This window comes from Rattus norvegicus, chromosome 14 (genome assembly GCF_036323735.1).
Source record: "Rattus norvegicus strain BN/NHsdMcwi chromosome 14, GRCr8, whole genome shotgun sequence".
Classification (NCBI taxonomy): domain Eukaryota; kingdom Metazoa; phylum Chordata; class Mammalia; order Rodentia; family Muridae; genus Rattus; species Rattus norvegicus.
The window spans coordinates 74,702,951-74,720,843 of NC_086032.1; the positions used below are offsets into that span (position 1 = coordinate 74,702,951).

At 37.3% G+C, this 17,893-nt stretch overlaps 1 long non-coding RNA gene across 1 annotated transcript; it reads right to left on the minus strand.

The window, feature by feature from the left end:
* Positions 1-539: 539 nt before the first annotated feature.
* On the minus strand, positions 540-3,978 carry LOC134481766 (uncharacterized). Its single transcript, XR_010057552.1, has 2 exons — positions 3,704-3,978; positions 540-1,154 (listed from the first exon to the last, which is right to left on the minus strand). It is a non-coding gene; the product is annotated as an uncharacterized LOC134481766 (long non-coding RNA).
* Positions 3,979-17,893: the final 13,915 nt, after the last annotated feature.

Sequence of the window (17,893 nt, forward strand, 5' to 3'; positions counted from 1 at the left end):
TATAGTATTATAAATACTATATTCCCTTTCCTAGTTTCCCAGACATAAGCCCCATGCCATCCCCCTCCTCTTCTTCTATAAGGGTGTCCCCCTTCCTATCTAGCCCCCCTTCCCACCCCCCGACTTTCCCCTACACTGGGGGATCCAGCATAAGCACGACCAAGGGCTTCTCCTTCCATTGGTACCTTCTTTATCCCTCATTACATTGAGTCTCTCCACCACCACAATAATCTTTAATACTCCTTTTCACTTGTTTGGTATAAGTTTTCTTTGACATTTGTCACTATGGTCAAGATTCTCCAGCTGAGGGAGTTAGCCATGAACAAAGTAGTTGCCTTTTGCAGTGAACACAATCTAGGAAATTTATTTATGGTCTTGGAAGTGCCCTGGTTGTCAGCAGGTGGTGTGTGAGGACCTTTTGTCTGAAGAGCAAGAAGTGGTCTACCGAGTCTGGTTTTTCCTCTAGGAAATACAAGGGCTTAAGGCAAAATACAACCCATCATATTGAAACCAGTAGTGTCAGAATGCATGCTTATACATAAATTCATGTTTTTATTTGTATTAAATTGGGGTTCTAAAGAATGAACCTAGTGACTTTTGCAAGCTAAACATTTCTACTGTCCATGAGCTACAACTCGCAGCCCTATCTTTCTATTATAAGAAAAGAAACTATCAACAAATTTGACCCCATTTGTAATTTCTCAGCAAATGTGGGTGCTCACTTTTGCAATCCATTTCTCTGTATCCTGTTGCTTTGTTCTTAAGGCAATGTTCTTTCCAGTTCAATCCAAAGGTCACTTGCTATTTCTTTCAAATTCTTGACCAAATTTCTTACTAGATGCCTCATTAAATTTAAAATTCAAAACCAAATATGTATACTCAATATAAGTCTTAGGAGCAGGTGTGTTTACAGCCAAGCTATTTTCATATGTATCATGGACATGCTTTTTATAAACCACCCTCTAGTAAATCTTCTAGAGATTTCATATGGCTTTTACTTTGTTGATTCTTCCGTCACTGTATATCCCATGGAAAAGTAAGGAATAAGAGTCAAGCTATATAAGTTTACTGCAAATCCCTGGTTTCATGATGTTTAGGCGAACCTCAGTCTCAATGTCATCCGGAACATATTGGTATATAGAATCAGCATCCATCTATCAGAGATAATAATGGTAAACTGGTCAATACCTGTGTATAATTAATGACCTTTGCCATTTTCAATTTGAATATTAAAAACTTTCAGTATGTTTTTTTAAACTAATGAATGGCATAAGTTCGGATATCTCTAATGGTCAAAAATTCATAACTTCATATATAAATTACATAAATGTGTGCAGAGCCACAAAAACATTATTATATCAATGAAGACACTACTAACAACGCTTGGTTGTTAAGATTACCTTTCATATTGATCAATGTCATTGTTCTGTTCCCTACAACAAAGTCCTCATTTCTATGTTGGAAGCCACAGCTTACTGGCCTTCATTTGAAGTGCATAGCTTGTAAATAGAATCTACCTATAACTATGTATTATGTCTGGCTAATATTTTAATAATCTCTATATTGTTTCTTTGGACTCATTCACTTTCAAGAGTGTTTAGAATCATACTATATCAATAGGCATAGACCCATTTATTTTTACACTTGTTAGATTTGGGGGTTATTTCAGAAGATATTAAAATAATGCCATGAACCATCTCATTGATGCATTGGGCATATGTATGTAAATATCTCAGTGTAATCAATGTTTAGAAATGTAAGTTTTAGACATTCTATTTACTTATCCTCTTTACCTGAGTGTCTATATATGTCTACGCATGATGTGCATGTGGTGTCTATGGAGATCAGAAGTGGGCATCAGATTTCTGAGACTCATTACAGATAGTTGTGATCTGCCATGAGAGTGATAAGAATGCACCTGGGTCGTCTGGAAGAGCAACCAGTGCTCTTAACCATAAAGCCAAGAAATATAATTATAATTGATACAATGGAATACAGTAACAATACAGTACAGTACAATATAGTACAATATAATACAATAAAATGCAATACAATACAAGGTATGTTATGATACTTTATTGCATGCTGGTCTATAGGCTTAGCTTTAATAATTTCTATTAAATAGTATCTAAATGTTATTCTGTTGGTACATGGGAATAACACTTGGTCCATAATTAATGCTTTACATTTCTTTAAATTTTGTGCACGCAAGTAATGTATAATTTTGATTGCAATTTCTTTATAATGAGTAAGTTTTAGAATTTTAAAAAGTGTTTATGTGGATGTCTTCTGTTACTTGCCTAATCAACGTACTGTGTTTTATTATTTTATTTTATTTTTGCATGTTGTGTATTTACACGAATGTATGCCACATGCATGTGAGTGCCTGCAGAGACTAGAGGAAGGCATCATATCTCCCTGGGCTGTAGTTACGGTTGTTTATAATATTCCAGCATGTGTGTTGTGATACTCTGTGCTCTTATACTCTGAGACATCTCTTCAAACACAAATCCATGTGCTTTTATTTTGATTTTTACATTTCAGCTGTTATCATTTTCTGCCCTGGAACTCCGGAATCAATCACAGCGTCTGGGGTGCAACGTCTTTGTTCTCTGCTCTATTCTTTATAGCCCTCCAGATAACAGATGTTCATTATGAATTGGTTATTGAACATATATCTTTTGTATAGACTCCTTATTATATCCATCCATTAGTCATTCTAAGGAGTCAAATAAGGACTTATAAATGATATCGTAACTATTTGAGTCAGAATGTCGGGAGGGATAGCTCAACATGCATTTTCTGTAGGCACATAGGAAGAATGGTGAAGTGTTAATTAACAGAAGATACTATCTTTCTTTTAGGAAGACACTAACTTTTGTTTAAGAACAATATGAGTTAGCTAACAAAGTGCAGCAAATTGGCAAGGTTGCTTCTGGCTGTATGGAACTGGTAACTCTGAGTGTTTGAAGGGATTTTTTTAGGAAGAATCCATATATTCTAGATCCGAAGTAATGAAGAAAAGCATAGTTAAAGCACTCTTATTTATTAGAAATAGACAAAAGAACAGAGGGCGAATTAGAGTTATTATATTTGCAAACACAAGCCTTTATGTACATATCCATCATGTATACTAGTACACATTATCCTCTAATTGTTGACATTATAATTACATCGCAATCTATGACTGAGAAATAAATGAGGATCTTAGCAACTGCCTATTGCAGTTTTACTTGCTGTAAAACCTAGCATCTGCCAAGTTCAATCTGTGATTAATGCTAATGCCATTTGCAGATTGTCAGCATACAGTGCACCTGCACACAGGCCTGACGTCAGACTCCATAGATTACCTTCATATGACAGAAGTTTGTTTCCAAACTTGGAACAGATTTTAACATATATTAACTCACAGTACATGAATGTGTTACATGCCCATGACAAAATGTCTTGAAAGGATATTTTTGAAAACAATAGAGGAAACAAGCTGAACTCTCTGAAAGGCTTCAAAGTCTATAGTTGAAGTCATTAGATACCATAGGTTGGCCTATTGTGAGAATTTAGGCTACTTATTGCTTTTTATTTTTTCTGTTTTGAGTCTTACTACCAGAGAGCTTGGGCAGAAAAGAAGCCATGTTTAGAAAATTATTAAATATATACTCTAGGTTTGATGAAATATTGATAAAAAAAGAGTGAAAATATATACCTTAGTTAAAATATTTATGCAGCGCACACTCTGCTCTGATTTTCACCTTCCCCCATTTCATAGTCAGTGAGATGAAAGCTGTTGTTTTGTTTTCTGTTATAGGCAAGTAAACAGAGAAGCTACTCTCTGATAAACATCAAATGGATAATGCAAAGCCTGGACTCTTGTCTCTACAGGAGTCCTCATTTCACTGGCTGTTTCCTGAGAAGTTGTAAATGCACGGTAAGTTTCCAGTAGAGAATTCACTGTCCAGACACTTGGAATCATGGTTAGCTATTGGCTAGCCTCTTATGATTCTCAGCATTCTGTTGCTATGACAAAGTATCTAAGGAAAAAAAGAACAAACAGAAACACATAGATTATGACAGAAGAATAAGAAGTTACAAAGAAGTAACCAAGAGTTCATTATCCCCTTAAAAGCCACAACATGGCTGACCTGTCTCCTTCCCACTAGGTTTCCTTGCCCCAACACTAACGGTTCAAGGCACCCAGCCTTGGTTAGATTTTACTGTCAACTCAACATAACCAAGAGTCACTTGGAAGAGGGAGTCTCAATTTAAAAATTGCCAAGATTAGACTGATCCTTGGCCTTGTCTTTGGAGAACAGTTTTGACTGATGATTGATGGAGGCCTCAGCTCATGGTGTGGAGTGCCACCCCTGGGCAGATGATCCTGGGTTTTATAAAAATGAGCATGTGCCAGAGGGAGCATGCCAGTTCTGCTTCAGGTCCTACTTAAATCCTGTCCTAATTTTCCTCAGTGTTTTATAATGACTTGGAAAGATAAGATAAAGTAACCCTTTCCTTTAAGGCTGCTCTTGGTTTTTTTGGTCATGGTGCTTATCACAGCACCAGAAAAGCAAACACACACACACACACACACACACACACACACATAGGCAAACACACACATGCACACACACAGACACACATATGCACACACACACACAAACACACACACATGCACACACACAGACACAGACACACATACATGAACACACACACATGCACACACACACGTATATGAACACACACACATGCACACACACACACACACAAATGCACATATGCACATGCACAAACACATTTGGTCTGGCAACCAAGTCTTCACCATAACAGGTTTCAGGAACACTTAAGCCCTGAAAATGGTACATAGCAGTCATAGTCATATGTTGTGATTTAACTGCTGTTGGCCATTGTATTGCTACCACTATTATAGATGTAACAGCTAAAGATAAGTATTTTGACAACCAGTTCAGATTGAGAAATGGAAGAAAATAAACAAATAAACACTTGGCTAGGAAAATCACCTTAGAGCCACTTTATATATTTATTTTATGTAACGGGAAGGTAGAATACTTTGTTTAAAATTTCAGTTTGAGCCAAAATTTGCAGATGTAGGGGAGGAAAGTAATAAGCGTTGCAAAGTAAATCTACCATTGTCATTTTTCCCTCCAATAGGAAGTCAGTAAGACACAGGTCGCTCTGGCTAGTCATCAAATGGTTTTTCATAATTTGTTTTCTTTTTCTGTGGCACAGCTTTGTGCACTCTGCCATTTTGCCTAAGAGATTGAATTGTTTTTGATGATCTGATCCTGTAGCAGAGGAGCCAACAAACCAGACCCATTGGCCAAATTTTTCTTGCTATGATAGAAATAAGGACACTTCTATGTATGTTGTCTGTATATTGTCCATACTTCCTTTTGCACTTTAGCAACAAATTGAGTATTAACAATATATTTTCTCTAGCCACATAGGCTTGAAATGTGGATCTTTCCTAAGACAATGTGAATATTGTGGATTTGTACCATTTTGGCATGGTCATTTATCCTACAAATATGCACATACACATAAACAGAAACATAGATATGTATATAAATGTCTGTGGCATTTTAGGCATGTGGAGTCCTTTCTTTGCAACCAGGAAGTCTCATCATGAGAATATTCACTCAAAGGTAATGGTGGCAGGATCTGAACTGTGTTCTGTGGCAATCACCTTATAGCATAAGAATCCCAAACAGGCAAGAATAGAGAAAGTAATAATTAAAAATAACAAAACAAGTATTATTCCAGAAAGACAAAATTTTATGCACTTTACACTCCTGATGCTTTTTAGAGGCAAAAGTAGAGATGAAGTAGTTGTATGAGTCAGAGTTTTCCCATGAAGCAGACTTATGAGGGATATAAAATGAGGTTTATGATAAGGAATTGGCTTATGTTATTATGGAAACTGTAACGTCACAAGATCTACCACCTGAAGTCTAGGAATGTCTAGGATTTAAACTCTTGTCAAAACTATTGAGAAACAAGATGGTCTTTGGTATAAACTCTGCTCCAAGAGCAGAGGACCTATGCTTTAATTGAAGTAGCTAGAGATAAAACCCAGATTCCCTCCATCTTTCTTTCCTTTTCAGGACCTCAACAAATGGATCTTGTCTACACACACTGCAGGGGGCCATCTGTCTTGCCAAGTTTACCAAGTCCATTTCTATTCTATTTTGGAAGCATTTGCAGACCATATCCAGAAATAATGATTAAACACTCCTCCTCACCCTTTTTTGCTAAGATCAATTGTACTATGTGTTCTTATCAGACTAATATCTAACATATTCTAAGTACTCTATAATATGTAGATTTTTGGAGCTTAGACAATTCCTCTGACCATTTCCCACCTAGATCTAGTATTGCAGTACGTCCAGGAAATCCCAAACCTCAGAGAAAAGAATTGGTTAAATGAAAGGGAAAAAAATATAAGACTTTTTAGACAGATATTAGGACATTCAGTGCATGAGGCAAGTTACTGACTAGCCATATAATCTAAGATATTCACAATATATTCTCATATAGTTAAGAATAATGTATTTCAGTTCTGACACATTCTCTTTTTTTCTTCTCTTAATGTTAAAAAAATGTACTTTGGAGACACCATTATTTAGCGTTTGAACATCACGGTCACTTCCAGCAGCTGATTAACATGCTATGGCTACATAGAACTCATGCTTTCTGCTTTCCTTATGTTTAGTTCTCATCTTTAATTTAGTAACTAGATTTCTCATTGAATGCTGAATTAACATGTTTTATGTTTGAAAAATAGTCCATAAAAACACATTTAAAAATAAAAGAAATCTAACCTATTTAAATAATTTTTATTTATAAGTTACACTTAACATAAAATTTGCATTTTCACTTTTATTTAACTAATGGATTAAAATATGTAGATTATATTTAATATGAGATATAAAATAATTCTAAAATATTTGCATTTTGCGTATACTGAGATTTACATTTCTGATGAAAATATATTCATATCTATCAAACTAAATAAATTTAGAATTTATTTTTAATATTTAAATAATTACTACAAATATAACAATCTTGAGTGTAGAATATAATAGTGTTGTTGAAATGAACTTAATGTAAACTGTAATAAACTGTAAAATAATATATAGTAATTTCCTTAGTTTCAAATAAACCATCTCACCACCCTTCTTCCAAAAATATAATATACTGATATATTAAATAATAACTAATTTTCTTTTATTTGTAGACTGTTATTTATTTTTATTTTATGTGTATTGGTCTTTGACCATGTGTATGTTTTGTTCCTGAGCCAGATGTCAGATGTCCTAGAACTGGAGATAACAGATGGTTGTAATCCAAGATTTTGTTGCTGAGAACCAAACTCATCCTTGGGAAGTGTTGCCAATAAGATTGTTTGTTTGTTTGTTTTTTGCATGTTAAATATTTATTTATTTTTATTCTTTAATCTTATTTTATAGTTCAGACTTTTTCCCCCTATCGATCCACCCTGCGACCGTTCCACATCCCAAATTTCCTCCAGCCCTACCTCATCTCCAAGAAGATGTCCCCACACACCACACCCCACCAAACCTCCCCACTCCCTGGAGCCCCAAGTCCCTCCAGGGTGAGGTGCAGCTTCACTGACTGAATCCAGACTTGGATGTCCTTGCTGTATATCTGATGGGGGCTCTGTGTCCGAGAGATCCGGGAGGTCCAGGTGAGTTGAGACTGCTGGTCTTCCCATGGGGTCAGCCTCCTCCCCAGCTTCTTCTAGCTTTTCCCTAATTTGGCCACAGCGTTCACCTGTTTCTGCCTATTGGTTTGGTGTAAATATCTGCATCGAACTCTTTCAGTTGCTTGTTGGGTCTTTCAGACCCTGACTGTAGGCACAGCAAAGCATCAATAATAATAGTGTCGGGCCTTGCGGCCTGCACCTGAGCTTCATCTCAATTTGGGCTTGTCACTGATCTCCTTTTCGTCATGCTTTCTCCATTTTTATTCTTTCAGACAGGAACAATTATGGGTCAGAATTTTTGATTGTAGGATAGCAGCCTCATCCCTCTACTTGATGTCTTTTTACTGGAGGTGGACTCATTCGTTCCCGCTCCCCACTGTAGGGCATTTCATCTAAGGTCCCTCCCTTTGAATCCTGAAAGTCTCTCACCTTCCATAGCTCTGGAGTAACCTGGAGGGCCCCCTCAACTCCTAGCTCCTGAAGTTGTCTAGTTCCATTCTTTCTGCTGGCCCTCAAGACTTCGGTCCTGTTGCCCACAACACTTGATCTCATTCCCTTCTTGCCCTCCCTGTCACCCTTCCCACTTATGTCTCTCCCTCCTCCTGCTCCTGTGATAACTTTGTATTCCTCCCAAGTGAGACTGAGGCATGCTCACTTGCGCCCTTCTGCTTGTTACCTTTCTTGAATTCTGTGGATTGTATCCTGGGAATTCTGTACATTTTTGGCTAATATTCACTTATTAATGAACACATAACATGTACATCCTCTTGGGTCTGGGTTATGTTACTCAGGATGATATTTTCTAGTTCCATCCATTTGCCGGCAAAACTCATGATATACTCATTCTTTTTTAATTAATTAATTTACCTATTTTTATAGGATATTTTATTATTTACATTTCAAATGTTATCCTCTTTCACAGGTTCCTATCCATAAAGTCTCTATCCCAGCCCCCAGCCCCCTTCTTCTATGAGGGTGTTCCTCCCCCAACAACCCACCCCTTCCCACCACCCCACCTTGATATTCCCCTACACTGGGGGTGGGGGGTCCATCCTTGGCAGTACCAAGGGCTTCTCCTCCCATTGGTACCTAAGAAGGCCATCCTCTGCTACATATGAGCTGGAGCCATGGGCCTGTCCATGTGTAGTCTTTGGGTAGTAGTTTACTCCCTGGGAACTCTGATTGATTGATATTGTTGTTCTTATGGGGTTGCAAGCTCCTTCAATCCTTACGCTAACTCCTCCAATGAGGACCCTGTTCTCAGTTCAATGGATGACTGCTAGCATTTGCCTTTGTATTTGTCATGGTCTGGCAAAGCCTCTCAGGAGACAGCTCTACAAGGCTCCTATGAGCATATACTCCTTGGCATTAGTGATATTGTCTGGGAGTGGTGGCTGTATATTTATGGGCAGGATCCCCAGGTGGGGCAGGCTCTGAATGGCCATTCATTAAGACTCTGCTCCAAGCTTTGTCTCCATGACACCCCCAAATGAATATTTTTGTTCCCCCTTCTAAGAAGGACTGAAGCATCCACACTTTGGTCATCCTTCTCCTTCTTCTTGAGCTGCAAGTAGTCTGTGGTTTGTATCTTGGGTAATTTAATCTTGGGGGCTAATATCCACTTATCAGTGAGTGCATACTATGTGTGTTGTTTTTTTTGGTTTTGTTTTGTTTCTTTGTTTTTTTTTGTGATTAGGTTACCTCACTCAGGATGATATTTTCTAGTACCACCCATTTTCCTTTGAAATTCATGAAGTCATTATTTTTAATAGGTGAGTAGTACACCATTGTGTAGATGTATCACATTTTCTGTATCCATTCCTCTGCTGAGGGACATCTGGGTTCTTTCCAGCTTCTGGCTATTATAAATAAAGTTGCTGTGAACATAGTGGAGCATGTGTCATTGTTATATTTTGGATCATCTTTTGGGTATATGCTCAGGAGTGGTATAGCTGGGTCCTCAGGTAATACTATATCCAGTTTTCTGAGGAACCTCCAAAATGATATCCACATTGGTTGTACCAGTATACATTCTCACCAACAATAGAGAGTGTTCCCTTTTCTCCACATTCTTGACAGCATCTTTTGTCACCTGAGTATTTGATCTTAGTCATTCTGACTGGTGTGAGGTGGAATCTCAAGGTTGTTTTAATTTGCAATTCCCTGAAGACTAAGGAATTTGAACATTTCTTTAGGTACTTCTCAATTATTCAATATTCCTCGGCTGAGAATTCATTGTTTAGCTCTGTACCTCATTTATTAATAGGGTTATTTGATTCTCTGGAGTTTAACTTCTTGAGTTCTTTGTATATGTTGGATATTAACCCTCTATCAAATGTAGGATTGGTAAAGATTTTTTTCCCAATTTGTGGGTTACCATTTTGTCCTAAGGACAGTGTCCTTTTCATTTTAGAAGTTTTGCAATTTTATGAGGTCCCACTTGTTGATTTTTTTAACCTTAGAGCATAAGCGATTGATGTTCTATTCAGGAAAATTTCCCCAGAGCACATGTGTGTGAGACTCTTACCCACGTATTCTTCTCTTAGTTTGCTTCTGGTTTTATGTGGAGGTTCTTGATCCACTTGGACTTGAACTTTGTACAGGGTGATAAGAATGGATCAATTTGCATTCTTCTGTATGCTGACCTCCAGATGAACCAGAACTATTTGTTGACAATGCTGTCTTTTTTCCACTGGATTGTTTTAGCTCCTTTGTCAACAATCAATTGGCCATATGTTTGGGGTTCATATTTGGGTCTTCAATTCTATTCCATTGAACCACCTGCCTGTTACTATACCAATACCATACAGTTTTTATCATTATTGCTCTGTAATACATCTTGAAGTCAGGGATGATGATCCCACCAGAAGTTCTTTCATTGTTGAGGATAGTTTTCTCTATCCTGGAAATTTTGTTTTTCAAACAATCTGCAAATTGCTCTTCTAACCATATGAAGAATTGAGTTGGAATTTTGATGGATATTGCATTGAATATGTAGATTGCTTTTGGCAAAATCTCCATTTTTACAATAATCATCCTGCCAATCCATGAGCACGGGAGATCTTTCCATCTTCTGAGATCTTCAAATTCTTTCTTCAGAGACTTGAAGTTCTTTCTCTTGCTTGGTTAGAGTGACACTGAGGTATTTTTATGTTATTTGTGACTATTGTGAAGGGTGTCATTTCCCTAATTCTTTCTCAGACTGTTTATCCTTTGAGAAGAGGAAGGCTACTGATTTGTTTGGGTTAATTTTATATCCAGCCACTTTGCTGAAGTTGTTTATCAGGTTTTGTAGTTCTCTGGTAAGTCTTTGGGGTCACTTAAGTATACTAACATAATCTGCTAATAGTGATATTTTGATTTCTTCCTTTCCAATATCTATCTCTTTAACCTCCTTTTGTTGTCTGATTGCTCTGGCTAAGACTTTGAGTACTATATTTAATAAGTAGGGAGAGAGTGGGCAGCCTTGTCTAGTCCCTTAGTTTAGTGGGATTACTTCAAGTTTCTCTCCATTCAGTTTGATGTTGGCTACTGGTTTGCTGTATATTGCTTTGACTATGTTTAGGTATGGGCCTTGAATTCCTGATCTTTCCAAGACATTTAACATGAAGGGATGTTGAATTTTGTCAAATGCTTTCTCAGGATCTAATGAGATGAACATGTGGTTTTTTCTTTGAGTTTGTTTATATAGTGGATTACCTTGATGGATTTCCATATATTGAACCATCCCTGCATCTCTGGGATGAAGCCTACTTGATCATGATGGATGATCATTTTGATATCTTCTTGGATTCAGTTGTGATAATTTTGTTAAGTATTTTTGTTTTGATATTCATAAGGGAAATTGGACTGAATTTCACTTTCTTTGTTGGGTCTTTGTGTGGTTTAGGTGTGAACATAATGTGGTTTCACAGAAGGAATTGGGTAGTGCTCTTTCTCTTTCTGTTTTTTGAATAATTTGGACAGTATTGGTCTTCCATGAAGATATGATAAATTCTCTACTAAACCCATCTGCTCCTGGACTTTTAATGGTGGAGATACTTTTAATACTGCTGCTATTTCTTTAGCATTTATGGGAATGTTTAGATGGTTTCTCTGCTCCTGATCCAACTTTGGTACCTCGTATCTGTCTAGAAAATTGTCCATTTCCTCCAGATTTTCCATTTTTGGTGAATGTAAGCTTTTGTAGTAGGATTTGATGCAAAAAGCATTTTCTTTGACTATTGTATTAATATTTTCTGTGTAATTTTTGCCCCTGAGATTCTCTCTTTCATCTCTTGTATTCAGTTGGTGATGCTTCTGTCTATGACTCCTGATCTCTTTCCTAGGTTTTCTATCTATAGGGTTGTGTCCCTTTGTGATTTATTTATTGTTTCTATTTAATTCTTACATCATGGATGGTTTTGTTCATTTTCTTCACCTCTTTGGTTGTCTTTTCCTATAATTCTTTAAAGGTATTTTTGTGTTTCTTCTTTAAGGGCTTCTAGTTGTTTACTTGTGTTGTTCTGTATTTCCTTAAGGGAGTTATTTATGACCTTCTTAACATCTTCCATCATCATGATAAAATGTGATTTTAAATCCTAATCTTGCTTTTCTGGTGTGTTGGGATATCCAGTATCTGCTTTGGTGGAGAACTGAACTCTGATGATACCAAGGAGTCTTGGTTTCTGTTGCTTAGGTTCCCGTGCTTGCCTCTTGCCATCTGGTTGGCTCTTTTGTAGATGGTCTTGCTGTCCCTGACAGTGGCTTGACCCTCCTGTATTCCTGTGTGTCAGCACTCCTAGAACCAGCTTTCTCCCAGCAGGATCTGAGTATAGACAACTATGGGACCTGGTCAGCCCTGGGTACTGGCAGAAACCTGAATGGTCCTGATCCAGACTGGTCTTGGGTTCATGTATCCTTAGTCCTCAGAAGCGTTTCTTAGAACAGAAGTGGTGGTTTTACCTTTGCTCTCAGGTATGTCAGCTCTCCTGTCAACTGGGTTTCAGCTCTGGGCACAAGCAGAGCCTGGCAGGTTCCTCCCCTGACCTCTCCAAGTTACTGTGTCCAGAGGGCTCTAGGTGGGTTCCTCTTGTGCCAGGAATGTAAGCAGAAGTACTGGTCTCCCCTGAGCTCACAGGATTGTTCACACCTCTGAAAGTTCAGCTCTTGCCCCCACGGGATTTTGGTACAGAGATCTGTGGGGGATGTCTTCATTCTTAGTAGCTCAGTAGTTAACTTCTGCCATCTTTCTATCCCCTAGAGCTAAGTGTATTTTTAAAAGTGGATGATATATTTGCCAATCTAGTAGCACACATGCATTCACCAACTTGGATTTGCTGTTTCCCTGTCAGTATATCACAGTAGACTTTCATGAATTCTTCTGACATTCACCACGAAAATGAGAGAAGGGATTATCTGCAGGAATGGATTAAACGGCTGGTCGGAATATCAGAACCCCTAGATGTTTGAGACATGCTTGTATTAGAAGTAAAACTTCTTGATATCTTACTTTATCTCTGTGGAGTATTATTATTAGACCATTCATAAGATGACTGCCGCTAATACAAATGTTTATGATAGTTCAGCAGCATTGAGTGGGTTGCATGCTAACTTCTTCCTGTTATGCTATCACATCCCTTTAACTTCAAGGTGATAAGTTGGGCTCATTCAATGCTACCCTTAAACCTAGAAAATACATGATGAAACTACAGCTCAAAAGAGGATTCCCATTGGATGTCAGAGCTAATGGTGTCTATTGAATCCAATGATGAATAAGAATGATGATTAAATGGAAGCATGGTCTTTGAGGTCAGAGATCTGACTTCAGCCCACCTCTATCAATTATTTTCAATCTTATGACCTTGGAATTTTGAGACATTTTTATTTCTAGCTTTATAATTTGTCAATTAGTGTTGGTATGAGTACACCCTAAAGTAGATAATGATTGAAGTAAAATCGAATATCAGATACATATATAATTTTGTGATCTCCAACCATATGACTGCCAATTTGGCATACCCATTAAATTCAAACTAAATTTTTGATCAGTAGGTATATTTCTATTAAGTTAGATGAAACTCCATATATAATACCAATGACATTAGCATATTCCAATAGTAACAAAGGGACCCTATACAATAGGAATCCTTTCTTTTTCCTACTCTATTTTGCCAATGCAGATCTTGAAGTCATTTTGAGTTTTAAGGTTCCAGGGAATGGTGTTTGAGATAAATGCCCTCCTTTTGTAATACATCACTTCATACATTCACAAAAGAAGTTCTTTTTTCCAGTGGTAGCTTTTTTCTTATGGACCTTTCTTTGAAGTAGTGCCCTTTCATGAACCTGTCTTCCCAGCATGCCTCACACTTGCTTTTCTTCATCCTCTAATCTCTCAATGTGATCTAGATTTACATTTGTTGAATCTTACACTCATACAAGAACATTCTTTGTCTCTGTGCACCAGGATGGTGGCCAGATGTACATCACCCATTTAAATATACCATCTGGAGTTCCTTGTGCCTGCTCCTGCTACACTAGCATTTTCCCACCTGCACTTTTCCTTTAGCTTTGCAGGTATACCTAGATTTTGCCAACCATGGCATTTTTCAGTAACAATGTATTTTTCTGACAGTTTCATTGAAAGAAAGTAAAGCTTAACACCTTTCAACTCTGATATTGCCTTTGGCTCTCACACAGGCATCTGTCATTACAGGTTCTATTTTGGGGGCTCAGGGATTCACACAGTTTGGAAGACTGTACTGAGCCAGAAATCAACATAAATCCTTTTCTGCCATTCTTCTGCATCTTATCCTCCAATGGTGTCTACCATGCCCATACTCTCTGGTAGTCCTTAAATATAATAGCCTGCATGTGTGGAACTCCTTCATCCTTCAACAACTCATGATACCCAAAGTCTCTTTGCTCTAACCACAGTGACCCAGTTTCTCTTTCACTTCCACCCAGCAAAGATTTATTTTTCATGGTTATGCTGTTTTCTGTCAAAAATACTCCCTGACTTCATGCAACTGTGCCTGCTTTTTATTTAAACATCACATCCTTGGGAGAGCTTTTTGCTGAATTTCTAACCTACATAAACTATTGAAATACATTCTGTCAGCCAAAGCTAATTCTGTGTGAACCACACCTATGCTTTGTTTGTTTGGGTTTTACTTTGGAAAGTAATTACATTTAAGGGTATATATGTATACATATATATATATTCTTCTTTTAAAATTTATATTCCATGGTTAGAAAGAACTTCTTTTTCCTCCATCTTTATTAAATTGGGTATTTCTTATTTACACTTCAAATGTTATTCCCTTTCCCTGTTTCCAGGCCAACATCCCCCTAACCCATCCCCCTTTCCTTCTGTATGGATGTTCCCCTCCCCATCCACCCCCCATTAACACCTCCTCCCAACAATCCGGTTCACTGGGGGTCCAGCCTTGGCAGAACCAAGGGCTTCACTTTCCACTGGTGCCCCTACTAGCCTATTTATTCATTGCTACCTATGAATTTGGAGCCCAGGGTCAGTCCATGTATAGTCTTTGGGTAGTGGCTTAGTCCCTGGAAGCTCTGGTTGCTTGGCATTGTTGTTCATATGGGGTTTCAGTCCTTTCTCTGATTCCTTCAATGGGGGTCCTGTTCTCAGTTCCCCGGCTTGCTGTTGGCATTCACCTATGTATTTGCCATATTCTGGATGTGTCTCTCAGGAGAGATGTACATCCGGTTTCTGTCAGCCTACATTTCTTTGCTTCATCCATCTTATCTAATTGGGTGGCTGTATATGTATGGGCCACAGGTGGGGCAGGTTCTGAATGCGTGTTCCTTCAGTCTCTGTTCTAAACTTTGCCTCCCTATCCCTTCCTATGGGTATTCTTGTTCCTCTTTTAAAGAAGGAGTGAAGAATCCACATTTTGGCATCCTTCTTGAGTTAGAACGAACTTCTAAATATGTTTTGTTTGTTTTACCTTCCAAAGGATACTGGAGTCCCATAAATTGCAAAATCCCTGCAGATTTTTAATGATAATCATTTGATTTTGGATTGTAAACTTTTAACTCAGCAATATCTTGATTCCCATAAAGTCAATCTTTTACTTTAATATTTAATTGAATATTTAATATTTAATTAAATATTTAATATTCAATTGAGTATGAAAAACATAGATGTTATATCTTTTGCTAGTGTTTTTATCTGGAAACAACAAACTTCTATATTTTGGGTGGTTATATGACCATTATTGGTTAAGTGAATGGAAGTGACCCTGTATTTCCCCATCCAAACATGCTTTTTGAAGTGGGGCTGATTCTGTCAGTATTCATCTTTTTATTTTAGACACTGTCATACCAGAGGGTTATTTTGATATGTATATACAGGCAAAATCATTATAGAAAGCCATAGAGAGTTAATAACAGTACATTGAACTTAATAGAGGTGAGAAGCCACATATTTGCTGTTAAGATGATTATCAAATGTGGTTATCATAGCATGGACCTTACCTAAACAATCACATAGAAAGTAGAAGGAGGTCAATAGGATATCCAGGGTCAGACTTAACTCCAGTTGTGCTGTCTAAGTCTCTAAAGAACAGAGATCAAATGTATTCTGGTATGCATCCTTCTTAGTGATATGTGTAATTACTGGGTAGAGGAAGTTTGCATTAAATTCTAGCTTAAGATTGAGATTTGTGCAGCCCTTTTTCTCCTAATGCAAATAAAACTGCTTCTTCCCGCTCCACCCAAATCTTGGCTTGATGATGGATGGATGCTGACACATCCACGCTTATCACCATTGAAACATAAATAGCTGATACTGGCTATATTTTTAGATGTCAGAATTGTACAAAGAATAATTATAAATAAATACCTTTTCTTACAAAAGCATATTATACTTCAATAATGGCAAAGAGACAACTAGATTTAATAAAATATAACAAACTATTATAATGATAAGCATTTGTTATAGTACTTTTGAATTATAACTAATTATATTTAATATTTATATATTATAAACAAAGTATTGTAACAAAAGCTTAACTAAAAGAAAAGGGATAAAACCAAATGTATGACTTAACACATAACGAGTTTGTGAGAACTTCAACTGCCTCATTCTTTTTACCAGACTTAGCAGTGTTCACATGCCCTCTATTCTATCTTTCTTTCCACTTTCTTCTAGAGAATACCACCAAGCTCTATAAAGGCAGCCAGGGTTATCAAACTCAATCAGTCTCGGGAGAATGTTCTTGCACGAGAAACCAACTCGCTACTGGTTCCTTTACTATCACATGGTGGTCTGGACATTTACCTTCATGAGAACCATACCAATGTAGGGTGAAGTCTCACATCCTCTGACCACTAATATACTCAGAGTGCTTTCCATGCTTTATAAACCTAGGATGATGTGGACTCTTACATTCCTCTTATATCTGTTAGCCATTCTTGTTCCTTCACAGATGATGACTGTTCATAGGGGAGAAAGGCTGTGGAAATAAACAGAACTTGATATGAGCCTTAGCATTTTAAGTTTTGTCTTCACTTCTGGATTACAATATATTAAATTAAAATATACATATATGAGCAAGATTTTTAAATTAATGTTTATTGGAAAAATTTAATCAGAAATTAGGTATTTCATTTGATGAAAATTTTATCTGCATTTTCCTCTGGGGTACTCTCGATTGATTTTACTTGATTTAAATTATTTTATTTCCACTGTGGCTTGGATTCACAATTGCATTTTTCCTTCCTTTGGTGTCACTTTCCTTTTACAAATCATTACATAAGCCCAACATTTTCCTGTTAAAAATACATAGCAATTTGAGTTGGAGATATTGCTCAGACAAGAAGGTGAAGAGGTATGTTGTACACAAAGCACCCATATGTAAAATCCGAGCATATTGAGGTTTCCTGTAATTCCAGATGAGATAGAGTCAGGAAGATGAGACGCATGACCTGTTTAGCCTAGGTCTAGATGAATTGGCAAGGTCCATGAGTAACCTGATAAAGAGTGAGGAGCTAGTGATTGGAGAACACAACCCATGCTGACCTCTAGCTTCCAAAAAACACAGATAAACTTATAGCACCACCACACAAACAAGTTCACTAAATATAACTTATATTTGTATGGATTTGATGCCCTCTCTGGGCTTTGTGGCTACCTGCTTGTATGTGTTA